The sequence below is a fragment of the Gossypium arboreum genome, chromosome 8 (genome assembly GCF_025698485.1).
Source record: "Gossypium arboreum isolate Shixiya-1 chromosome 8, ASM2569848v2, whole genome shotgun sequence".
NCBI lineage: Eukaryota > Viridiplantae > Streptophyta > Magnoliopsida > Malvales > Malvaceae > Gossypium > Gossypium arboreum.
Genome location: NC_069077.1, coordinates 57267528 through 57293887, shown reverse-complemented (window position 1 = coordinate 57293887; position 26360 = coordinate 57267528).

The following is a 26360-nucleotide window of genomic DNA, read 5'->3' as shown; positions in this document are numbered from 1 at the left end:
GAAATAGACAACCAATACCAACCAACCCAAGTATTCAACTTAAGCAAATTTCATCATTCACAAGGCATATCACTACAAGCATACATGATCACAACCTTACCTTAATATAACTTAGGCATACACAACATTGATCACATATTCTTCACATAACACATGGGTATGTATATATATCATAATAGTCTACTTAGTAATACCAAAATGAACCATTACTAGCCATTCCAATGGCTAGGTTACAAAATAACATTTCAAGCCACTATTGGCCAAGTTGTCCTACACATGTCATTATACCAAAATGATTTTTACTAATTGTACCCAAAATGACTAGTTGATAGTGTGACGATGCTCCAGTGTTCTCCAACCCTCGCAAGCTTCCAAGAATTATAAAACAGGGGAAAAATAAAACAAAGTAAGCATTACATGCTTAGTAAGTTCATATAAAAGAAACTAGACTTACCAATCTTTTTTATTAAATCTAAGGATACAATGTTAAGTTTCCATCCATTTGGCTAAATTGCCTAATCACATACATTCAATCAAACATGTTAGTCACCATAATCTTCATATCAATCAAATAAAATTGATGAGCTCATCAAGCAATATTCTTCAATTCATTATCATTTCATCTCAAAATTTTCATGCCATGTCAAGAGTTTCATGTCCGTTGAATCATTGAACTCTGATGGATGCACAAGTAGTACACTCGAAGTGTATGATTCAATAATCCATCAATTTCTTATTCAAGGGTACCTATTAGGGTACTTAACCAAAAAACACACTCTCGAGCTACATATCGTATAATATGATTACCAGTCCAGGCTAAATCCCTTATATAACGTAAGCTCAGAGGAGCTCGATTAGGATTACTAGTCCAGGCTAAACCCTAATCATAACATATGTTCAAGAGGTATTATATCAGGATTACCCGTTTGGGCTAAATCCTTTCTATAATAAGGTTAATGGGATTACTCGTCTGAGCTAAATCCCGTCTGCAACAAATGCAGGACCTTATTAGTTTCGGGAAAGTGCATATAATCATCGAAATTTAACTCTCAATCGGGACTTAACCCTTTTTCACCATTTTCAAGCATGTATTAAATTTTCATTATAGCATTCAAATAATGTACATCAATATAAATCAACACAACATTCAATTAAACATATTTACATGCCGTGTTAAGTTACACGAACTTACCTCGACACTTGTTCACGTAAAAGTCTACTAATCTGAAACCTTTTCTTTTCCTCGATCTAATCTCGATTTAGTGTTGTCTAGATTATATAAATTAATTTAACTATAAATTTCACACATTTCATATTTAAATGGACTCAATTTACGTCCTAAGAAAAATTACCATTTTGCCCCTAACTTTTTCATAAATTTCGATTGTCCCTAGGCCCGAAAAATGAAACTTGTGCAAATTACTCTCTACTCCAAGCCTTACCAAAGCCCCATTACCAATTTTCTAGCAGATGTATTCATAAAATTTCAGAATTTTTCATCACATTTTACAACTTTTCATTTTAGTCCGTAAATCATGTTTTCATCAAAAATCACTTTCTAAAAGTTGTTTATCTTTCAATAATCATTCATTTTCTACCATAAATTTCTAATTTCCAGCATAAACATCCATGACTGGATTTCATACCTTCATAAGTTTTCAAATTAATATGTTTCAAAAATATAAAAATTATTAAAAACAAGACTTGATTTCATACCTTTTCAGGCTTGGTAAGTTCTCTTCCTCTCTCCTAGGGTTTCCATGGAAATTTTGGGGAAGATGATATGAAATTAGATGATTATTTCTTTTTATTTAACCATTATCTTTTAATTTTAGCGATTTCCAATTTAGTCCCTTGCCTTTTCTATTTTTTCCATGAATGAGTCATTAAATATATACTAACTACTCTCTAATGGTCTAATTACCATATAAAGACCTTAAGTTTTGAATTCCATACCTATTTGATCCTTATAGCTACTAGAATTCAACTTTCACATTTTATGCGATTTAGTCCTTTTCGTAATTAAGCACTAAATCGATAAAATTTTCGTGTCAAAATTTTCACATGGCATGTCTATTATAATATGGACCTTATAATAAAATAAAAATAAACCTTATTTTTGGGTCGGATTTGTCGTCCCGAAACCACTATTCTGATTTCACCAGTAAAGAGATTCGGGTATTGCTTCCTCATAGTATCCTCTTTAATATCGTGTAGTTGCAAAAGAACTTCTACTAATGCTACCTTTTTATTTCTTAACTCAATTGTTTCCCGAGCTAAGATTTTGATTGGTTCTTCACCATATGTCATATCAGGCTGGATCTCTACCTCTATCGGAGTGATAAGATGTGAAGGATCGGATTGATACCGCTGTAGCATAAACACATGAAAAACATTATGAATCCGATCAAGCTCTAGTGGTAAAGCTAACCGATATGCAACCGGTCCAATTCTTTCTATAATCTCATAAGGTCCAATGAACTATGGACTCAGTTTTCCTGTATGTCCAAACCAAAGAACTTTCTTCCAAGGTGACACTTTCAAGAATACTTTGTCACTGACTTGAAATTCTATTTCTTTTCATTTCAGATTAGCGTAGGACTTTTGACGGAAAAGGCTACTTTCAAACTGTCTCGAATTACCTTCACTTTTTCCTAGGTCTCTTGGACCAAGTCAACTCCGTATAACTTTTTCTCACTGAGTTCTATCCAATACAATGGATTTCTACATTTGCGTCCATACAAGGCTTTATACGGTGCCATTTTAATACTAGACTAATAACTGTTATTATAAGCAAATTCAACCAAGGCAAATACCTTTCCCAGTTACCTTCAAACTCAACTGCACAACACCAAGCATATATTCCAAGATCTATATTACCCGTTCAGATTGACCATCTTTTTGGGGATGAAATGCAGTACTAAAGTGTAACTGAGTACCCAAAGCTTCTTCCAATTTGCTCCAGAATCAAGATGTAAATCGAGGATATCTATCTGAAATAATGGAGACAATCACTTCATGCATTCTGACAATCTCAGAAACTTATAATTTAGTCAATCTATCCAAGGAATAATCCATATGTATCGGAATAAAGTGTGCAGACTTTGTCAACCGATCAACAATTACCCAAATGGCATCTTTCTTCTTTGGAGACAGGGGTAATCCCGTTACCAAGTCCATGGTAATTCTGACAGGGGTAATCCCGTTACCAAGTCCATGGTAATTCTTTCTTATTTCCATTCTAGTATCGTAATCGGCTGTAAGACTCCAGAAGGCAACTGATGTTCAACTTTTACTTGCAAACATATCAAACACTTAGATATGAACTCAGAAATATCTCGTTTCATTATCGGCCACCAATACATCTTTTTCAAATCTTTATACATTTTATTACTACCAGGATGTATAGATATGTTAGAATTGTGAGCTTCATTCAAAATATTCTGTACTAGTTATGAGCCTTTCGATACACATACTCTGCATCTGAATAACAAACAATCATCGATCCTAATCTAAAATTCTGAGTCAAGAGTCGATTCATTTTGTATCCGTTTTGCTTGCAATTTACTATCATTTTTCTGGGCTTCAGAGATCTTTTTCAAAAATGTTGGTCTAGCTTTCAAATCAACTATAATTGATCCATCATCAGATAATGACAATCGAGTATTCATAGCTCGCAAGGAAACCAGGGATTTTTTGCTCAGAGCATCAGAAACCACATTATCTTTTCCTGGATGATAGTCAATGATAAGATCATAATCTTTCAATAACTCAAACCATCTACGCTGTCTCAAATTCAAATCTTTCTGTGACATCAAGTATTTCAGACTTTTATGATCGGTGAATATGTGACATTTTTCACCAAACAAGTAATGCCGCTAGATATTCAATGCAAACACTATGGCTGCCAATTCAAAATCGTGTGTCAGGTAATTCTTTTCATTTTGCTTTAACTGTCTTGAAACATAGGCTACTACTTTACCTTCTTACATCAAGACACAACCTAAATCATTCAATGACGAATCACTATAAACTGTAAATTCTTTACTCGATTCAGGCTGGACTAACACAGGTGCTTTTGTCAATAAAGCCTTTAATCTGTCAAAGCTCTGCTGGGATTTCTCAGTCCATTCAAATTTCAAATCTTTCTGTAACAAACAAGTCATCGGAGAAGCTATCATTGAATTTTTTTTTTACAAATCTTCGAGAATAACCTGCTAGTCTTAGAAAACTTTGGACTTCAGACACATTCTTTGGTGGCTTCCAATTGACAATGGCTAAAATTTTATTTTGGTCTACTATGACACCTTCAGCAGATACTATATGCCCGACGAAACTAACTTCCTGTAGCCAAAATTCACATTTACTGAATTTGGTGTACAATTGTTTCTCTCGCAAAGTTTGCAACACTACTCTCAAGTGCTCAGCATGCTTATTTTCATTCTGAGAGTAAACCAAAATATCATATATAAATACCACCACAAACCTGTCTAAATACGTGTTGAAAATTCTATTCATCAAATCCATAAACACTGCAGGTGCATTTGTTAAGCCGAATGAAATCACAAGGAACTCATAGTGTCCATACTTGGTTCTAAAAGTTATCTTTGGTACATCTAATTCTTTTACCTGTATTTGATAATAACCAAAATGGAGATCAATCTTCGAAAATAAAGTGACACGTTTTAATTGATCAAACAAGTCATCAATATGTGGAAATGGATACTTTTTCTTTATTGTAACTTTACTGAGTTGTCTATAATCAATGCATAGCCTCAACGATCCATCATTTTTCTTTACAAATAGAACTAGCTCACCCCAAATTGAGAAACTAGGTCGAGCAAAACCTCTGTCAATCAACTCTTGCAAATGTACTTTCAGCTCTTTCAATTTAGTAGGAGCCATTCTATAAGGTGCTATAAATATAGGTGTTGTACCCGAAACAAGATCTATAGAGAATTCTACTTCTCTATCCAGTGGTAAACCATGTAATACCTCTGGGAATACATTAGGAAATTCACATACAACTGGCACTGACTGAATCTTTGACTTAGATATTTTGGTGTCCATCACATACGCAAGATAGGCATCATACCCATTTCTAACATATTTTTGTGCTGATATTGCTGAAATCACATTTGGTAATCCATCCAGTTTATCATATTCAACATGAAGTAATTCACCATTCTCACATTTCAATATAATATATTTTTGTTTACAGTTTACCACTGCATCATATCGGGTTAACCAATCCATTCCCAATATCACATCAAATTCATCAAATTGAAATAGCATCAAGTCAACCGAAAAGCAGTAACCTTTTACCATAAATAGACAGTTCTTATATACTTTATCCACCATGCACACTGACCCAGGAGGTTTGAAACTTTAACCAAAAATTCAGTGAATTTAATAGGTAAATTTTTAACAGATACTAAGTTCGTGCATATATATAAATGTGTGGAACTAGGATCAATCAATGCAGTAATATCAATATCAAATAGAGAAAATGTGCCAGTAATAGCGTCTGGTGCAGAGGTATATTCTCTAGCACAAATAGCATATGTCCTTACAGGCACTTGTGCCTTAGATCTAACTGTTGTATCCTTGGTAGTACCTCGACTACCAACAATATTACCGGGATAGTGGGGTGGTCTACCCCTCGAGACAGGATTACTCAGCTTTAGAGCTAGTTCTATCTCCTTTTCAACTCTTTCTGGATAATCCCTGAGAAAATGGTCAAGTGAACCACATCCGAAACAAGCTCCACTTCTAGACCGACATTCTCCATGATGAAATTTGTTACAATATTTACATTTCAATTTGGGATTACCGACACAACCCACACTGGGCACAGATAGAGATGAATACCTCGGGTTAGAATGTTGGGAGCCCCACTCCCTTCCAAAATATCCCGTAGAGGTGGTTACACGATTATAATATTTCTTTAATTTCTTAGAAGCAAATGATTGTGACTTACTCATAGTTCTTTTTCCAAAAACCCAAACCTCTCTTTCGGCTTGTCTCTTTTCTTTACTCAATTCCTCAGTTTTATGTGCTCGGTCAGCTAGCACCACAAATTCTCTTATTTTGAGAATCCCAATTAATAACTTGATATCTTCATTCAGGCTCTCTTCAAAATATTTACACATTTCAGCCTCGGTCAAACCCCATTCCTTAGCATACTTGCTCAACCGAATAAATTCCCGTTCTTATTCAGATACAGTCGTGTTTCCTTGTTTAAGCTCTAGAAATTCCTTCTTTTTTTGAATTCAGCTTGGAAGAATTCCCATGTGAAATTCTCCCTTGGTTCTACTGAAGTTATGGTATTCCACTAATGATAAGCTGTATCTTTCAGTAGAGATACTGCACATTTCAGACATTCAGCAGGTGTGCAGGATAGTTCATCAAAAACCTGAATAGTATTCTCTAGCCAAAACTTAGCCCTTTCCGGATCATCATTTGTGGTAGCTCTAAATTCTTCTACCCCATGTTTGCGGATTTGATCTGTTGGAGGCTTACCAATTCTAATAGGTTTGGCACCCTGTGGTACCTCAGGAATAAGTTGGGGAGCAGGCGGAGGAGGACGCTGTACAGCAGGGTTTGTTCTCAAGTATTGGGTAAACCATTCATTCATCATTTGAAAGAAGGCTTGTTTTGCGTCATCACTTCGGCCCTCAGACACGGGCCTTTCACTATCAGACGCAGACATAACTCTTTGCACTGAAGTTGAAGCATTGCTCTCAACTTCCTCAGATTCAGCTCTAGCTCGGTTGGATGATATTACTATATGAAAAACATATTTTAAAATGATCGTCGTCATCACACTATCACAATTTATACAATGGCATGTATAGCTAAACTCGTGTTCGCTACGTCAAATCTGAAAATTGGTTAAACCGTAGCTCTGATACCATTAAATGTAACACCCCTAACCCATACCATCGTCAAAACAGGGTTTCAAAGCATTACCAGAACATTCAAAACATTTTTCCATTAAACTATGTAAATTACTATTCATTTACGGAGATCATCCATAATGACCCTTGATCGGGCCTTCGAGGCCCAATACGAGCATTAGAATCAAATGGGGACTTAATCGAAACCTCTAAGAATTTTTCGCGACATTTCAAAATATTTCCAAGGTGCAGGGCTCACACGCCCGTGTGGTCCAAGGGACACGCCCGTGTTGGAGGCCATGTTCAACCTCGTGTAACTCTCTGACTTACATACACGGTCATGCCACACGCTTGTGTGCTAGGCCAAGTGGTTAATTAATTCAACTCAAAATTAGGTGTAAGTTTCACATAGCTAAGACACACGCCTGTGTTCTAGGCCGTGTGGCACACACGGCTGAGACACACGCCGCGTCTCTGCCCATGTGCCAATTCTAAGCATTCTGTTTCTCAAATTTTAAGGTACAAGGGACACACGGCCTAACCATATGACTATGTTACCAGGTCGTGTGTCATACATGGTCTAGACACATACTCGTGTAGACAAAATGCAGCCATTTCTATCTTCATTTCTCACCCAGAGTTCCACCTAAGATCTGCACTTGAAACACACAACCAATACCAACAAATCCAAGCATTCAACTTAAGCAAATTTCATCATTCACAAGGCATATCACTACAAGCATACATGATCACAACCTTACCTTAATATAACTTAGGCATACACAACATTGATCACATATTCTTCACATAACACATGGGTATGTATATATATCATAATAGTCTACTTAGTAATACCAAAATGAACCATTACTAGCCATTCCACTGGCTAGGTTACAAAATAACATTTCAAACCACTATTGGCTAAGTTGTCTTACACATGTCATTGTACCAAAATGATTTTTACTAATTATACCAAAAATGACTAGTTGATAGTGTGACGATGCTCTAGTGATCTCCAACCCATGCAAGCTTCCAAGAACTCTAAAACAGGGGAAAATAAAACAAAGTAAGCATTACATGCTTAGTAAGTTCATATAACAGAAACTTGACTTACCAATCTTGTTTATTAAATCTAAGCATACAATGTTAAGATTCCATCCATTTGGCTAAATTTCCAAATCACATGCATTCAATCAAACATGTTAGGTACCAAAATCTTCATATCAATTAAATAACATAGATGAGCTCATCAAGCAATATTCTTCAATTCATTATCATTTCATCTCAAAATTTTCATGCCATGTCAAGAGTTTCATGTCTGTTGAATCATTGAATTTTGATGGATGCACAAGTAGTACACTCGAAGTGCATGATTCAATAATCCATCAATTTCTTATTCAAGGATACCCATTAGGGCACTTAACCAAAAAACACACTCTCGAGCTACATATCATGTAATATGATTACCAGTCCAGGCTAAATCCCTTATATAACATAAGTTCAGAGGAGCTCGATTAGGATTACCAATCCAGGCTAAACCCTAATCATAACATATGTTCAAGAGGTATTATATCAGGATTACCCGTTCGGGCTAAATCCTTTCTATAACAAGGTCAATGGGATTACTCGTCCGAGCCAAATCCCGTCCACAACAAATGCATGACCTTATTAGTTTCAAGAAAGCGCATATAATCATCAGAATTCAACTCTCAATTGGGACTTAACCCTTTTTCACCATTTTCAAGCATGTATTAAAATTTTCATTATAGCAGTCAAATAATGTACATCAATATAAATCACATTCAATACAACACAACATTCAATTAAACATTTTTACATGCCGGATTAAGTTACACGAACTTACGTCGACACTTGTTCGCGTAAAAGTCTACTAATCTGAAACCTTTTCTTTCCTCGATCTAACCTCGAATTAGTGTTGTCTGGATTTATATAAATGAATTTAACTATCAATTTCACACATTTCATATTTAAATGGACTCAATTTACGCCCTAGGCAACATTACCATTTTCCCCTAACTTTTCCATAAATTTCGATTTTGACCCTAGGCTTAGAAAATGAAACTTGTGCAAATTACTCCCTATTCCAAGCCTAACCAAAGCCCTATTACAAATTTTCCAGTACATGTATTCATAGAATTTTAGAATTTTTCATCAAATTTTACAACTTTTCATTTTAGTATCTAAATCATGTTTTCATCAAAAATCACTTTGTAAAAGTTATTTATCTTTCAATAATATTTCATTTTCTACCATAAATTTCTAATTTCATAAATTTCTAATTTCTAGCATATACATCCATGACCCGAATTTCATACCTTGATAACTTTTCAAATTAATCCCCTAAATAGAGAGATTAGACTATCCCTGTTTCAAAAATATAAAAAATCAATAAAAACTGGACTTGATTTCATACCTTTCCAAGCTTGGTAAGTTGTCTTCCTCTCTCCTAGGGTTTCCATGGAAATTTTGGGAAAGATGATATGAAATTAGATGATTATTTCTTTTTATTTAATTACCATCTCTTAATTTTAGTGATTTCCAATTTAGTCCCTTGCCTTTTCTAATTTTTCCATGGATGAGTCATTAAAATATCTACTAACTACTCTTCAATGGTCTAATTACCATATAGGACATTAAGTTTTGAATTCCTTAGCTATTTGATCCTTATAGCTATTAGAATTCAAATTTCGTATTTTATGCGATTTAGTTTTTCTTGTAATTAAGCACTAAATCGATAAACTTTTTGTGGTCAAAATTTTCACACGACATGTCTATTATAATACGGACCTTAAAATAAAATAAAAATAAACCTTATTTTTGGGTGGGATTTGTGGTCCCAAAACCACTGTTTCGATTTCACTAAAAAATGGGCTGTTACACACTAAGAACTCACATTTACTATAGCTCGAGGCTCCAAATCTGATTATCTTTCCCAAATCAACAGTAACAACTATTTAAAAGAATAAGGGATTTCCATTAAAACCTCATTTAGAAACAATTTACCACTATATGAATTACATAAAACCCCATATAGGGCTTCTTATTCACTCTTTACAGTATTTATAACTAATAATATCCTTTCTATTTTGAAAACATAACCCAAATTACATCGAATCATTAGTTGTTTAACTCCTCATCTTGAATATTCTGGATTTTCTTTCTATCTTTGGCAGATACTTTCTTAATATCGAGCATATACATGTACGCCAAATTCCATACTTAACTATCCTCACACAGTTTAATACTCAATACAAATCCCATTCCTTTTCAAAAAAGGAATACACTTCTTAGAAGGATATCCATATAGAACCTACCTTCAATAAATTCTCACTTAGTCGAATGTTAATACCTCCCACAAGATGAGGTACTCACAGGTACTATTCTTTGCTGATACTTATACTAACTGATTTTTTAAGATGAATATCATACAGATCGTACATTTGGCGAATTTCATAATGAATTGAAAACTATCAAATTACCAATCAGATCATGTCTTAAATCAACCCATATGACAACTAATTCTGATGGATGAAATCTTTTAAGTCATCCGGTGGAATCCCAGACAACCGTGTTACATATCATAAGAACGCTCTGATTTGACAGACAACTTATACTTCATATAATCTTTTTATATACAACATGAAACACTCAGATTTGGCGGATACCAGATAATTCAGACTACTTCCTTATATAGAGTAAACAAATTCATATGTAACAAACCTTAGTCTACTCATAAATACGAATATGGAAAATTACTTGTACTGACAAACAACTATGGCGGATTCACCCTTCAAAAACACTATTGAGAACTCTTCCAGGAAATGCCTTTAAGTCATATTCAATTTCATCACAAGGCTATCCAAACATAAATTTTTCAAACTTATCCAGATCTCTACCATAAAGTTTTCTAGTGAAGAGTCTCTAAACTTACCCTAATTTTACCATAAAGGTAGTTATCCAGATATCGCCTCAAGGGCTATAGAGAATACTCCGCACAGACATCACAAGATACGTCACAAAGGCTTTACAGAACATGCCACAAAGACTTTACAGAATATACAACACATGCTTTACTGAATATGCCTCAAAGACTTTAGAGAACATTACGTGTTTACTATCCCGATGGACTATCTCATAGAGTGACATGGGTTTCTCCTACACGGTCCTATACATATTTTCATGTCGTGATCTGCCAGTCTGATTTACATCTTACTGGAGACAACACCATGAATATTTTCATTGAAATATGATGCCATGGGTCTTTATCACATGGTCTTACACATACCTGCAAGTCGTGATTTGCCAATCCGGTTAGCAGTGTACCTACCCTACCGGCAATCACAAATGGTTATGTTACTCACTTAACAAATAATGCACTTACCTAGATTCGTTCACACTTCTAATGAATTTATATTCTCACATACCTGATTTCACTAGCATACATACCATGCATGATCTTATTCATGTTGCAACTCATATCTCATTTGTAATTATGCAGAACCTTTACAATAATTCACACACACATACACTCACCTTCCATCTGAGAAGACATTAATAGTTGATCTACCATTATAAACTAACATGCATGAGTCAGGAAAAAGACTCACCAAGAACTCACAATTACTATAGTTTGGGGTTCCAAATTCGATCATCTTTCCTAAATCAAGATCAATAACTACTTAAAAGAATATGAGATTACCATCAAAACCCCATTTACAGACAATTTACCACTATATGAATTAAATAGAACCTCCATGTAGGGCCTCTTATTAACTCTCTACTGTATTTATAACTAGTTACATTCTTACTCTTTCTAAATCATAACCCAGATTACTTTGAATCATTAGTTATTTAAGTTCTCATCTTGAAGATTTTTTATTTCCTTTCTATCTTTAGTAGATACTTTCTTAATATTGGGCGTACACATATATGCCAAATTTCGTACTTAACCATCCTTACACAGTTCACTCATTGAGTAGATTTTATAATTTAACACTCAATACAGACCTCATTCCTTTTTGAAAAAAAATACACTTCTCAAAGGATATCTATAGAAAACCTACCTTCGATAGATTCACACTCAGTTGGATGTTGAATACCTCCCGCAAGATGGGGTACTCATAGATATTATTCTTCGCTGATACTTATACTAACTGATTTTTTAAAATGAACTTCATACATATCTTACATTTGGTGAATTTCATATTGAATTGACAACTATCAAATTACCAATCAGATCATATCTTAAATCAACTTAAATCACAACTTATTATGATAGATGAAATCTTCTAAGTCATCTCATGGAATCCCAGACAACCATGTTACATATCATGAGAATGCTGTTCTTTGATGGAAAACTTATACTATAGATAACATTTTTATATACCAGATGAAAAAATTATATTTGGCGAATACCAGATAATTCAGACTACTTCTTTACATAGCGTAAACAAATTCAAATCTGGCAAACTCTTAGACAACTCTTAATTACGAATATGCCAAATTACTTTTATTGACAGACAACTATGGCAGATTCACCCTTCACAAACACTGTTGAGAACTCTTCTAGAAAATGCCTTTAGGTCATATTTCATCACAAGGCTATCCAAACATAAATGTTTTCAAACTTATCCAGATCTCTACCACAATGTTATCTAGTGAAGAGTCTCTAAACTTACCCTGATGTCACCATAAATGCGGTTATTTAGATATCCCCTTAAAGGCGATACAAAATACTTTGCACAAACATTACAAAATATGTCACAAAGGCTTTATAGTACACGTCACAAAGGTTTTATACAATATGCCACACAAGCTTTACCAGATATACCACAAAAGCTTTACAAAACATATGTGTTTATTGTTCCGACAGAATATCTTAGAGGGTGCCATGGGTTTCTTCTACATGGTCTTGTACATATTTTCATATTGTGATCTACCATTCCGATTTACATCTTACTAGAGGCAATGCCATGAATATTTTCATTGTCATATGATGCCATGGGTCTCTATCACATGGTCTTACACATATCTACATGTCGTGATCTGTCAGCTTGGTTAGCAATGTATCTACCCTATTAGAGGCATCATAAATGATTGTATTACTCATTTAAAATAGAATGCACTTACCCAGATTCGTTCACACTTCTGACGAACTCATTTTCTTTTATACCTGATTTTACAAGCATACATACACACATCATTTTATTTATGTAGGAACTCATATATCTCATTTGTAATTATGTAGAACCTTTATAATAATTCATTCATACATACACTCACCTACTATATGAGAGGACATCAACACTTGATCTACCATTATAAAATAGTATGCATGAGTCAGGAAAAAGACTCACCTGAAGCTCACCTATACTGTAGCTTGGGGTTTCAAATCCGATCATCTTTCCCAAACTAACAACAACAACTACCTAAAAGAAAATGGGATTACCATTAAAACCCCATTTACAAACAAATCACCACTATATGAATTACATAGAACCCTTATGCAAGGCTTCTTATTGACTCTTTACTGTATTTATAACTAATAACATTCTTACTCTTTCTAAATCATAACATGCAGAGCTATCAAATTTACTAGGAGGTTGAAATCATAACATGTAAAGCTATCAGACTTACCAACAGTAACGTCGTGTCGCCCTATGCAGGAATTTTATTTAGTGCTAAAAGAAAGAGAGGCAAAATTCAGAACTATGACCTCCTCCATATTTAAGTTTTTGAATAAATGTAAAATAGTTCTAAACAAAAAATCATGGAAATAGTGTGGAACATCATAATATTGGTAGATACACCTCGGAGTGACTAAGACATCTATCCCTTTGACTGTAACATACGCTAACACCTTATTTAATGGCCTTTTTGCCTCTCTTTCTTTTAGCGTTAAATAAAATTATTAAAAATCTGGTATTATTATCGGTTCCTCTGGTGTTAAAAAAAAGGTAGTCAATTTGTGTTCGTTCACTATTTTCCATACTCCTTTACATATTTTCATTAAAAGGTCAAAGCCCTATTCTTGGATGAATGTGTTGGGTTGACGGTGGAGTAGATATTTTCCACATATTTCATCTTGTAATCAATAGTTGTATTCATGATATCAAATAGAGTTAAGAGTAAGGAATATGAACCTGATGTCTGTGGATGTTCCATTTGTTGTTGCCACTTCACTTGTGTGTTGTTGTTCCTAAAGATGTGCGGAAAATTTTAATTAAAATAGCTGTAGGTTTTATGAAATTGATATGGGGTTCTCAAGGTTTAGGAATTGCTAAAATAGTTAATAATAAAATTTATAGGTTAATGAGGGATTAATATCTCTTTTTTAATAAAAATTTGCTATGTTACATGTTTAAATCCTACTAAAATACATTTAAAGTTACATCTTAAGTTAGTGTAGCTGAAATAAAAGTTTATGATGAGGTGTCGCGACACTCCTAGTTGGTGTCACGACATGAAAGGTAGTTTGTTTGTGTCGAATTTGTTCTAGTGTTGTGACACGATAGGTTAATTTCATGATATGCAACACAATTTTCGGTCATATTGAGTTGTTCTAGTCTTTCAATAGAGCACTTATTCCTTATTTTAATTATTTCCTCATAAGAAATAGAGTCCTCATCTTTTGATAAGAATTCATTCACCTCCTAATTTTCTTCCGTGGTTTTCCTCTTTTCATTCTGGTTTTAGATGACTTTGCATTCCAAGTCTTGTGTTTCGATGACCTCTTTAATTGTCCCTCCAAAATAATGTTTTATCCTCTGGCTGTTGACAAGAAAATGTTGTCCTCAATTTCCAATGAGTTGTATCGCACCATGAGGTGAAACCTAATTTATGATGTATGGTTCTATATTGGTAAGAACTCCCTTTTATTTATCCTTGCATTGTGATTGAGTTAACTCCGCTCATTATACAGTTTCACGTTTTTCATAGGCCATAAATTAGAGCTCTTCTAATAATCTCTCTTGCTTGGCTACCACTGGGTCTAAGTTTAATTCTTTTATTACCCAATATGATTTTTTACTAATTCAATAGGCAAATGATAGTTTTTTTCCATACACAAGTTTATAAAGGGACATACTTAATGGGGTTTTGTATGTCGTTCTATATACCCATAATGCGTCATCTAATTTGAGTGCCCAATCTTTTCAATTTGAATTGACTATTTTCTATAATATTTATTGAAATTCTTGATTAGACACCTCATCTTGTCAATTAGCTTGAGTATGGCATGTTGTCATTATCTGGTGCCTTACGCTATTTTTGGCCAAGGCCGCTTGACCGCTTCCGAATGTACCAATGTCCAGAGTAGAAATCTTGCACAAAAGATGTGAAATGCAGTATCAACAAGTATACAAGTTAGGTTGTAATATAATTAAAACGGAGTAGGCAAGTACTTCAAGGATCGTTCCCAAGGGAGGCTAGCACTAAATTAATTCAAATCTAAGGATAAGTAGATCTAATTAATACTCTAATTGAATTATAGTAGGATGAATTAAAAGAAGGGTTTTGGATAAATTATAATAATAAGAAATAAAATAAAAGTAAATAAATGAAAAATAAGAAATCAAATAATTGAATATGAACCAAATTTGGGCATAGGTGATTAGCTTGCTTCAGTAGTTATAATCAACTGTCGTCTCGGGCTTTCTTGTTCAATCAACTAGTCAATACTCCAGCAAGATCTTCTAATACGTCCACTGAAATATTGAGTCAGCAAGAACTATTTATCTTCTGACCTCACAGTCCAGACCTGTTCAGGGTTAAGGTGTTTATGGATAGGCCATACCAAATTTGGGTTAATTCCCACCTTAATGACTTCCTAGGGTTTTAGGATCTTCCTTTCCTAAATAGCTGATCTGTTAAGAAATCCCTACAAAAAAATTAATTATTCATAGCTCCATTCGTTAATCCCCCACAAGAGGATTAGTTCCTCATGGATCTAGTAAATAATATAAACTTAAATAGAAGAATGAACATCGAGAACAAATTCAAGAATAGAGTTTAGAAGAAGCCTGATTTGTATTAATTGCAGAATCCTCACAGGGTTTGACATAAATTCCAACATATGATTTCTTCTCAAAATTAAATAACAAGAACAAAAACCTAAAACCTAAGAAAAGAGAAAACTAAGAACTAAATCTAAAGAAAAAACTATACAATAGTAAAAAGTGTCCATAACATGTGTTAGTTGAGCCTATTTATAGACTTAGAATAGTTGTCCTCCTTAACCCTAGGTCAGCTGATGTTCTCGAGCTTAAAGTTGGATTGTGCAGACCAAAATGCCCTTGGCTTGGATTAATTTCCCATACAGAGGCAATGTCGCGACACATTAGGTCCTGTGATGCAACATCGAAGGCAGTATACTCTTCTTCAGGGTATCTTCAAGGATATGTTGCGACATCCCCATGCTATGTCGTGACATTGAGGGCAGTCTTGGACTTATTTAATTCTGTTCCCTATGTTGTGACATCCAATGCTTCGTGTTGCAACCTAGCGACCAGTATTGAGTTACTACACCTTCTGATGGTCTCTTGCGCACTTATAAAGTATATTAGCTCGCCCTTAGTCCTTATTCAGCCCTTAAAGTCAATAAAAGACTCAAATTACACATTTTATTACACTTAACTAAACTTGTTGAAATTAATTCAAACACAACTAAAATGTATATGTTCAAGCTCCTAAAGTTCGGAAACTAGTTCAATCTACTACACCAAATTACGACCAGTCACTGTTTCAAACTGTTTACTACAAAAATGAGATCCTTCATCGCTCAGAAGACCTTGGGGAGTTCCGAATCTTGAGAATATATTCTTCCTAAACAAATTTACTACTGACATTATATCATTTATGGGTAGACCTATTACCTCAACCCATTTGGAGACGTAATCTATAGCCAAAAGAATCTATTGATTCTCGAATGAACTTGGGAACGGTCTAATGAAATCAATTCCCACACATCAAATAATTCTACATCGAGGATACCAATCTTCGAAAATTCATCTATTTTTCATATACTTCCAGGTCATTGGCATCTATCACACTTTTGTATAAACTAGTAGGCATCTTTGTTCATGGTAGGCCAATAAAAGCTCAAGTGTAATATTTTTCTGGACGGTCCTCTTACCTCCGAAATGTTCGTCGCATGGTCCTCTTACCTCAGGTTGTTGTTAACGAAATTTTTCTATCGATCGACATGGAGTGTGACAATAAAAGATGAAAGCTACAATGAAAAAAGAATAAGAGAACTTAACTTATGCAAATTGGAGATTGGGAATGTAAAATATTCAAGCAAGCTTGCGGGAGGATGTGTGGCGACTTAAGGAGGGTGTTTTCTCTCTTTTATATGTTTTAGATGTTTGTTTCTATTCCTAAAACCAATTACTATAAATAGAATTTGGATAGGATTTATTCTTGAAATGTCCCAGTTTTGGCTGAAAACACAAGTGTATCACACCATAGCCTATGCGTAGCGTAACACGATGCCCTAAAATTGCCTAGTTTAGCTTCAAAGTGCTTGTGTCACGCCATAGCTTGTGCATGGTGTGGCACGACCCTTTAACATCAGGTGGTGTGGCTTCAAAGTACCTATGTCATGCCATGGCCTATGCATGGCACAACACAATGTTACTCCTAGCCTTCCAACATGTGTCGACGCCATTCGGTTGTCCTTTTTTGTCCGCGTTTAGCTTCCTTTCGTCCCATTACATCCAAAAACCTAAATTCTCCTAATTTTAACATGTAGTTACATCATAATTATCTCAAAATCAAACTACAAACTAGAAATTGAAACTAATTTACAATATCTTACAAATTCATTAAACTTTAATGGTTAATCCTATGTCATGCTACAGGACGTGTTCGGTAATCCTTTATACTTCACCATTGACTTCAATCATCATTCACGCCCCTCGTGTGCCATCCAATTATTCCTTCTTCCATAGGAGTCTCACTATTTGTCTCATTATCTTGTATTATTAATACCTACACTTGCTGTAACACCCCTTACCTGTACCCGAGACCAAGATAGGATACAAGGTATTACCGAACACATACACAGTCATTCATGTAAAAACTGGGCCATAAAATTTTCGTCCAAATTAAAACTTTTCAAACACATGTATATCGTTCCTTATACGGGCCTTTGAGGCCTAAAACATACATCGGGGTGGTTCGAGACAAAATCGAGAACTTTCGATAAACTTTGGACAACTTATCAAATTTCTTGCTTTGGAGAGTTACACGCCCATGTGTGTTGAATCCTGTGGTCACACACGCCCATGTGTGTTGAATCCTATGGTCACACACGCCCGTGCGGCTTGGGACACGCCCGTGTCCTCAGCCCATGTAACTCTCTATTTGTGACATTAGCAAAACAATTTGAACCACATGGCCAGGCCACACACCCGTGTGCTAGGCCGTGTCCTCCACACGGCTGAGACACATGGTCGTGTCTCTACCCGTATGGCTAACACTTAGGCTATTTTCCAAGCCTTCATGTTTCCCATAAACCCTTACAACCTTATACACATCAAACTCACAACTCATCTCATCATTTTAGTGATTAAACACCCTTTATTGAGACACATTCAACATTAGCTTGTCATTATACATATGTTCTACCTATTCATGATAAACTAGTCTAGCCACATTATTACACATTCATTTGACCTTGTGATAAACTAGTCTAGCCACATTATTACACATTCATTTGACCTTGTCATCTCATTAATCACTTATACCATTAAACTATGGTTACTAACTTATACATCAAACATCCATGCTCAAGGCACTATCATCTTATTACCATATTGCATGTTTAATTCATGGTCATGATGACTTCGATTGGTCATAAAACATGCATTCAACACACATGATATATTACCAACCATGCATGGAAAACAAACATATTCATATCATCACATCATATGCATAAAAAACGTAACATGATTAGCTAGACTTACAAACCATAATCAATATGAGCCACCTCGCATGGCCATATACAATAGCTTGATATAGGCCAATACAATTAGCCAAATCATAATAACACATGTCATAGAACTAGGTCCCTATACATGCCACTCACTTCATATTTCTAACATATGTATCATCCAATGGTATTGGCTTGATAGTGTGATGCTGCCTCTGACGATCTCCAACCCCGAGCCGACCTGACAGCACTAAAAGAAATAGAAAGGAGGGAGTAAGCTTTACTCTTAGTAAGCTTGAATGAAAAATAATAAGCAATGTATTAACATGCTATTTTTCAGTTCCTCTCTATATATTCAAAGTCCAGTTAAGTTGTTTTCTCGAGTCACGGTCACTAAATTATTTATATCCGGAGCTATAAGACTCCAAAATTGAGAACAGCTAATTTTCCCAGAAACTAGACTCACATATCTTCTTGCCATAAAATTATCAGAATTTTTGGTCTAGCAAATATGTACAGTTTATTCTATAAAGTCACCCCTATTTCGCTGTCCGACTGTTTCGACCCCTCTGTACTAAAAATTAATTATCTCTTCGTACAAAATTTGGATAATGTTCCTATTTATTTCTTTCAAAAATATACTTATTAAGGATTTTAAACTTATAAATTATAACCCGTAATTATATTTATACAAATTTTACTGATTTTTCTAAGTCAAAACAGGGGATTCCGAAATCATTCTGACCCTATCTCACAAAAATTCAAATATCTCATAATATGAAATTCTTTTGCTTACATGTTTCCTTTATATGAAACTAGGCTCAATAAGCTTTAATTTCATATCTTATTCAGTTTCTAATTTAATTTCCACCATTTTTGGCGATTTTTCAAATTCAAATAACTCCTACTATCCAAAACTATTTTATTACTAAATTTCACTCTTTCATGATTTCACTTGCTACATTCCATCTTACCGAAAGTTTGCTCAACTATTGAGCACATTGCTCATAAATTCCACAAACATATACCTACACTTATTCATCACATGGTCATGTTCACATGTATTTTCACTTAGTCGATTTTCCGTTGAACTCATCGAAATAATAACAGATACACAGTTGAATGCACATATTACCACCCGTGTAATCGAAGCTATCTGGTACGCATAGTAGCGTATACTTAGTACTACACATGCAACTAAAAATCCGATACACGTAGTAGCCTACACTTAGACTACACACGTGACCTAACTATCTGATACACGTAGTAGCTTGCATTTAGTACTACACACGTGACCTAACAATCTGATACACGTAGTAGCCTGCACTTAGTACTACATACGTGATCGAAGTTGTCGGGTACGCATAGTAGCATGCACTTAGTACTACACATGCGACCTAACTATTTGATACACGTAGTAGCCTGCACTTAGTACTACACACGTGACCTAAAACCATCTTAAACATATAGTAGCCTGCACATAGAACTACACATGTGTTCTCACAATGGATCATTCGTATCATTTCTATTCGAAGGTTCAACAGGGAAATTCCTCACTTTTCAACATTTAACAAATTCATTCATAGTCTATTTCGATTTGTAATTTACATCAAATGATCATTCTATAGGCAGCCACATCTCATACAATGTATTCAGCTATTATATAGCAAGCCATCAATGATTAAACCATCAAACATTTCATGTGCTACTAGTCATATATCATTATTCTCACAAATTTTATATACCACTCTTTAAATCATGCCATTCACGCAATAATAATATAGAATTTTCAATTCAAATATATCATTGCAATATTATTGACATACGAACTTACCTCGGCACCAAAATAGCAAAAAGGAACCTAACTGTCGATTTTCCATTTTTCACCCGATCTAGGTCCAATCCTCATTTTCCTTGATCTATTATATCACATTTAGTCCAATTATTAGTCGCATTATTTAATGTGATCCAAAGCATATTTTGGAAAATTTACATTTTTACCCCCAAGCTTTGTCAAAATTACACTTTTTCCCTAGGCTCGTAAAGTGATTCTTTTTCAATTTTCTCACTCTATAGGCTTAGATGTACCATTTTTAGAACTATAGAAAACTAAAATTCTCATCAAAAACACAACTTTATACCATTTTACAACTTTTACAAAATGGTCCTTCCGAACGTTTTCATCGAAAACCGCTTAATAAAAGTCATTTATTTAACACCCAACACTCATTTTCTACCATTAGACATCAAAATTCATGAATTTAACACATGGGTCAATCTTTAAACATAAACCCTAGCTCAAATTAATGGTAGAAATAGATAGATCTTGTTATGGGGATTGCAAAAACATAAAAATCATTAAAAACGGGGCTAGAACGGACTTACAATCGAGCTTGGAAGCTTGAAAAAGCCTAGCCATGGAAAGTTTAGGCCAAGAGGTTGAAGATGGACAAAAATTGGCTTTTAATTTTATTTTTAATTCATTTTAATAACTAAATAACCAAAATGCCCTTAATGAAAAACTTTGGAAACATGCCTAACCATGTCCATTTTTTTCCACCAACTTAACCAATGGTCTAATTACTATATAAGGACCTCCAATTTAAAATTTCATAACAATTGGACACCTCTAGCATGTAGAACTCAACTTTTGCACTTTTTACGATTTAGTCCTTTTGACTAAATTGGGTGCCCAAACGTTAAAACTTTCGAATGAAATTTTCACAAAATAATTTTGATAAATTTTAGACCATAAAAATATAATAAAAATAAAATTTTCCTCATCGGATTTATGGTCCTGAAACCACTGTTCCGACTAGGCCCAAAATCGAGATGTTACATTTCTCCCCCTTTAGGGATTTTCGTCCTCGAAAATCTTACCAGAAAAGTGGTTTTGGTTTTTCACTTATTTTCCTCAATCCTATAATCGATGTAAAAGAACTTTTACTCAAGCTGAGCTTTTACTACCTATCTCTTAAATTCCACATACAAGAATCATGAGTGGTTTTTGCTTTACAACACTTTCGCTGAAACTTAATCTCTATCAGAAAGTTCATGTACTTAAAAGTCCGATCCATACAATCATGTTACATATACATTCATACCTGAATCTTTTTCAAACTTGAATAGTGAAACTAGCTGGTTCATCTCGGCCTCATACTCTTTATAATTCCACACAGCCCGATTATTTGTCAATTCAACTCTTAGTTACCTTTCATTTCAAAGGCTCCCCTAGCTTTCCCAAGAAATCATGATATGAAACCCGATTCTCAATTCGATTAATGAAGACTAGAATCTCAAGAGGTCCAAAATTCATAAAGACACAAAATTCCTCGAACCTGATGAGCGAAAATTCAGTACATACCAGCATGATTTACATATCTCGTCAAATATTTAACAATAAGCTACATGACATTTTTCTTTTTCAAAGACAGGGATGATCCTGATAGGGCCTTGAGGATAATATTTTCTCATTTTCCATCCTAATATCAATACTGGCAGAGATAACTCTGGTAGAACCTGATGCTTGGCTTTAACCCATTAAATTTCAAATATTCTTACACAAGGATAATATAATAACCATCTCATCATCTTTTAATACCCAAGTCATTTACACTATAGCAAACTCAGGTCTTTCTATGACATCAGATACTTTAAGCTATCACTTGTCTTGTTGTCTTAAAGCACATCACCATTCAAAAAACAATACATCACTAAAAATCAGGAAGTTTTTGCTCAACCGAGACTAGACTAGCTCAAAGGCTTTGGTTAACAATGTTCTCGTCTGTCCAAACTTTGCCAATCATGCATTAAGCCATTAATTTCACAAGACAAAAATTTTACTACTTAAGCCTTTGCCAATGTTAAATCCTTATACGGAAATTTAGAGACATCCAAATACTAAGATCACCATTTACCATAATTAGATTAGAAACATAGTCATGCTTGATATATATATCAGAAACTGAAGATCATATTTTAGATATAAGCCATGCTCGACAAGTTACAAGATAAAGATAACCAAAAACTCAAGATAAAGAAACCCAATACGGAGAAATCCAGAATATAGAAATCCAAATCACGATACTGCCTCGAATGACCAAGAATAAAGTTCATAAGAAATTATGAAAGACCTCAATGGTTCCTCAGAGAAAAGAAATCCAGAAAGACATCATTCCAACTCACTGAAAACGACTATGACCAAAACGATATACTTTTTGTGTATATATATAATCATAAAAAGCAATAATTTGTAGAGACAGAATCATGGCACCATTTACAATTTCACATCAATTCCTAACAGAAGGAATGTAATAGAATGCCAGAAAGAAGATAGAATTATGTAGATTATAACCTAAATCAAATTGACAATGTCTTTGTCTAATAATAACATCAGAAAACATTCTCATAATATCAAAATTCATTAGAAAATAAAAAGTCTCAATAACCCTTCCATAGACAAATGATCTCATACTATATTTCAAGAGAGGCGGTCATAATCTGCTCACTGTAATTACCATACGCGGACATCTCATATTTCAAATATTATTTCCCGACATCATTTCAGAATAGATTGATTTCTGAAGTTAACCTTTTTACTAATTGTTATATTGCGAAAATTAAATAATCTTTCAGTCAATATGATATCTTTCTAACTCTATCTGTATTTATCAACCCATTCTCAATCACTAATCATGCTTATAACCATTCATTCTCAATCACTAATCATGCTTATAACCATTCTATCACTGAATTCTTTGGTTTCTCATCCAAAAACTTGTTCATCACAAGTCTCAGGAAATTCCATTATAAAACACCACTTTGGTAAGGGGAAGGGAGTCGTAGGGCCTCTGACTCGACTCTCATATACATATACATGTAACACAATTTTCATCATCATAGCAACATCATCACAATCATGTCATTCATTTCGGTTAAACTAACTTTTATATTGATTTTACGCCCACTTTCCAGTTATCTCATTTTAACAAGTATACTTATGCATGGATTCCATGTTTTCTAGATAACTTTACTTATCTATTCATTCAATCATACAAGTCATGCACATGATATCATACAAGGGCCAACAATAGGGTTAAGTTTATCACAATCTATACTTTTACCTCGTACATCATCATTTAGACATATCATTACAATCATATAAATCAGTCCAAGCAATTTAACACATTTACTCAAATTATACAAGCTTGCCAATCATGATCATCCAAACAGATATACATGAATATTCATCCCATTAATATTTTTGATAAGTTATCTAAACACATACATTTACTCGAGCAATTCAGTCACATACATCATGGAATTATCAGTCAATCATAAGTAAGTTCATTATGCCATATAATCCTTTATTTGATTTCAATAATTCATTTCAATCCATCAAATTTTAATATCCAAATGGGACAATGACATTTTATCCGTAACAAGATATTATGAATCTCATTCGTACCTTTCCAAGTTTCAACTCATCATGACTGTACTTTACTCAAATACCTCATTACCACAATCAATATGGTCGGATATGGCTCAGTTGGAGGATACCTTTTCTAAACAAAGTGGCTATCATATGTGTCGGGAGACATCACACTATCATAGATCAGTGGCATGTACAGCTAGACTCTCATACATATGCTAGGTTAGTCCGAGAACCGACTAAACCATAGCTCTGATACTACTAAGTGTAACACCCCTTGCCCGTACCTGAGAACGGGATAGTATACGAGGCATTACCGAACACATACACAGTCATTCATGTAAAAACAGGGCCATAAAATTTTTGTCCAAATTAAAAATTTTCAAACACATGTATATCGTCCCCCATACGGGCCTTCTAGGCCTAAAACATACATCGGACTGGTACGGGACTAAACTGAGAACTTTCGATAAACTTCGAACAACTTAGTGAATTTCTTGCTTTAGAGAGACACATGCCCGTGTGTGTTGAATCGTGTGGTCACACACGCCCGTGTGGCTTGGGACATGCCCGTGTCCTTAGCCCGTGTAACTCTCTGTTTGTGATACCAGCAAAACAATTTGAACCACACAGCCGGGCCACATGCCCATGTGCTAAGCCGTGCCCTCCACACGGCTGAGACACATGGTCGTGTCTCTGCCCGTGTGGCTAACACTTAGGCTATTTTCCAAGCCTTCATGTTTCCCATAAACCCTTACAACATTATACACTTCAAATTCACAACTCATCGCATCATTTTAGTGATTATACACCCTTTATTAAGACACATTCAACATTAGCTCGTCATTATAAATATGTTCCACCTACTCATGATAAACTAGTCTAGCCACATTATTACACATTCATTTGACCTTGTCATCTCATTAATCACTTATACCATTAAACTATGGTTACTCACTTATACATCAAACATCCATGCTCAAGGCACTATCATCTTATTACCATATTACATGTTTAATTCATGTTCATGACCACCTCGATTGGTCATAAAACATGCATTCAACACACATGACATATTACCAACCATGCATGGCAAACAAACATATTCATATTATCACATCATATGCATTAAAACGTAACATGATTAGCTAGACTTACAAACCATAATCAATATAAGCCACATCTCATGGCCATATACAATAGCTTGATATAGGCCAATATATTTAGCCAAATCATATTAACACATGTCATAGAACTAAGTCCCTATACATGCCACTCACTTCATATTTCTAACATATGTATCAATACTCCAAAGGTATCGGCTTGCTAGTGTGATGCTGCCTCCGACGGTCTCCAACCCCGAGCCGCCCTAACAACACTAAAAGAAATAGAAAGCAGGGAGTAAGCTTTACTCTTAGTAAGCTTGCATGAAAAATAATAAGCAATGTATTAATATGCTATTTTTCAATTCCTCTCTATTTATACAAAGTCCAGTTAAGTTGTTTTCTCGAGTCACGATCACTAAATTATTTATATCTAGAGCTACAGGACTCCAAAATTGAAAACTGCTAATTTTTCTAGAAACTAGACTCACATATCTTCTTACCATCAAATTTTTAATTTTTTTTGTCGAGCCAATAAGTAAAACTTATTCTTTAAAGTCACCCTATTTTCACTGTCTGACAATTCTGACCCCTCTGCACTAAAAATTAATTATCTCTTCGTACAAGATTTGGATAATGTTTTTGTTTGTTTCTTTCAAAAATATACTTATTAAGGATTTTAAGCATATAAATTATAACCCATAATTATATTTGTACAATTTTTAATAAATTTTCCAAGTCAAAACAGGGGATTCCGAAATCATTCTGACCCTATCTCACAAAAATTCAAATATCTCATAATATGAAATTCTTTTGCTTACATGTTTCCTTTATATGAAACTAGGCTCAATAAGCTTCAATAAGCTTTAATCTCATATCTTATTCAGTTTCTAATTCGATTTCCACCATTTTTGGTGATTTTTCAAATGAACACAATTGCTGCTGTCCAAAACTATTTTATTACTAAATTT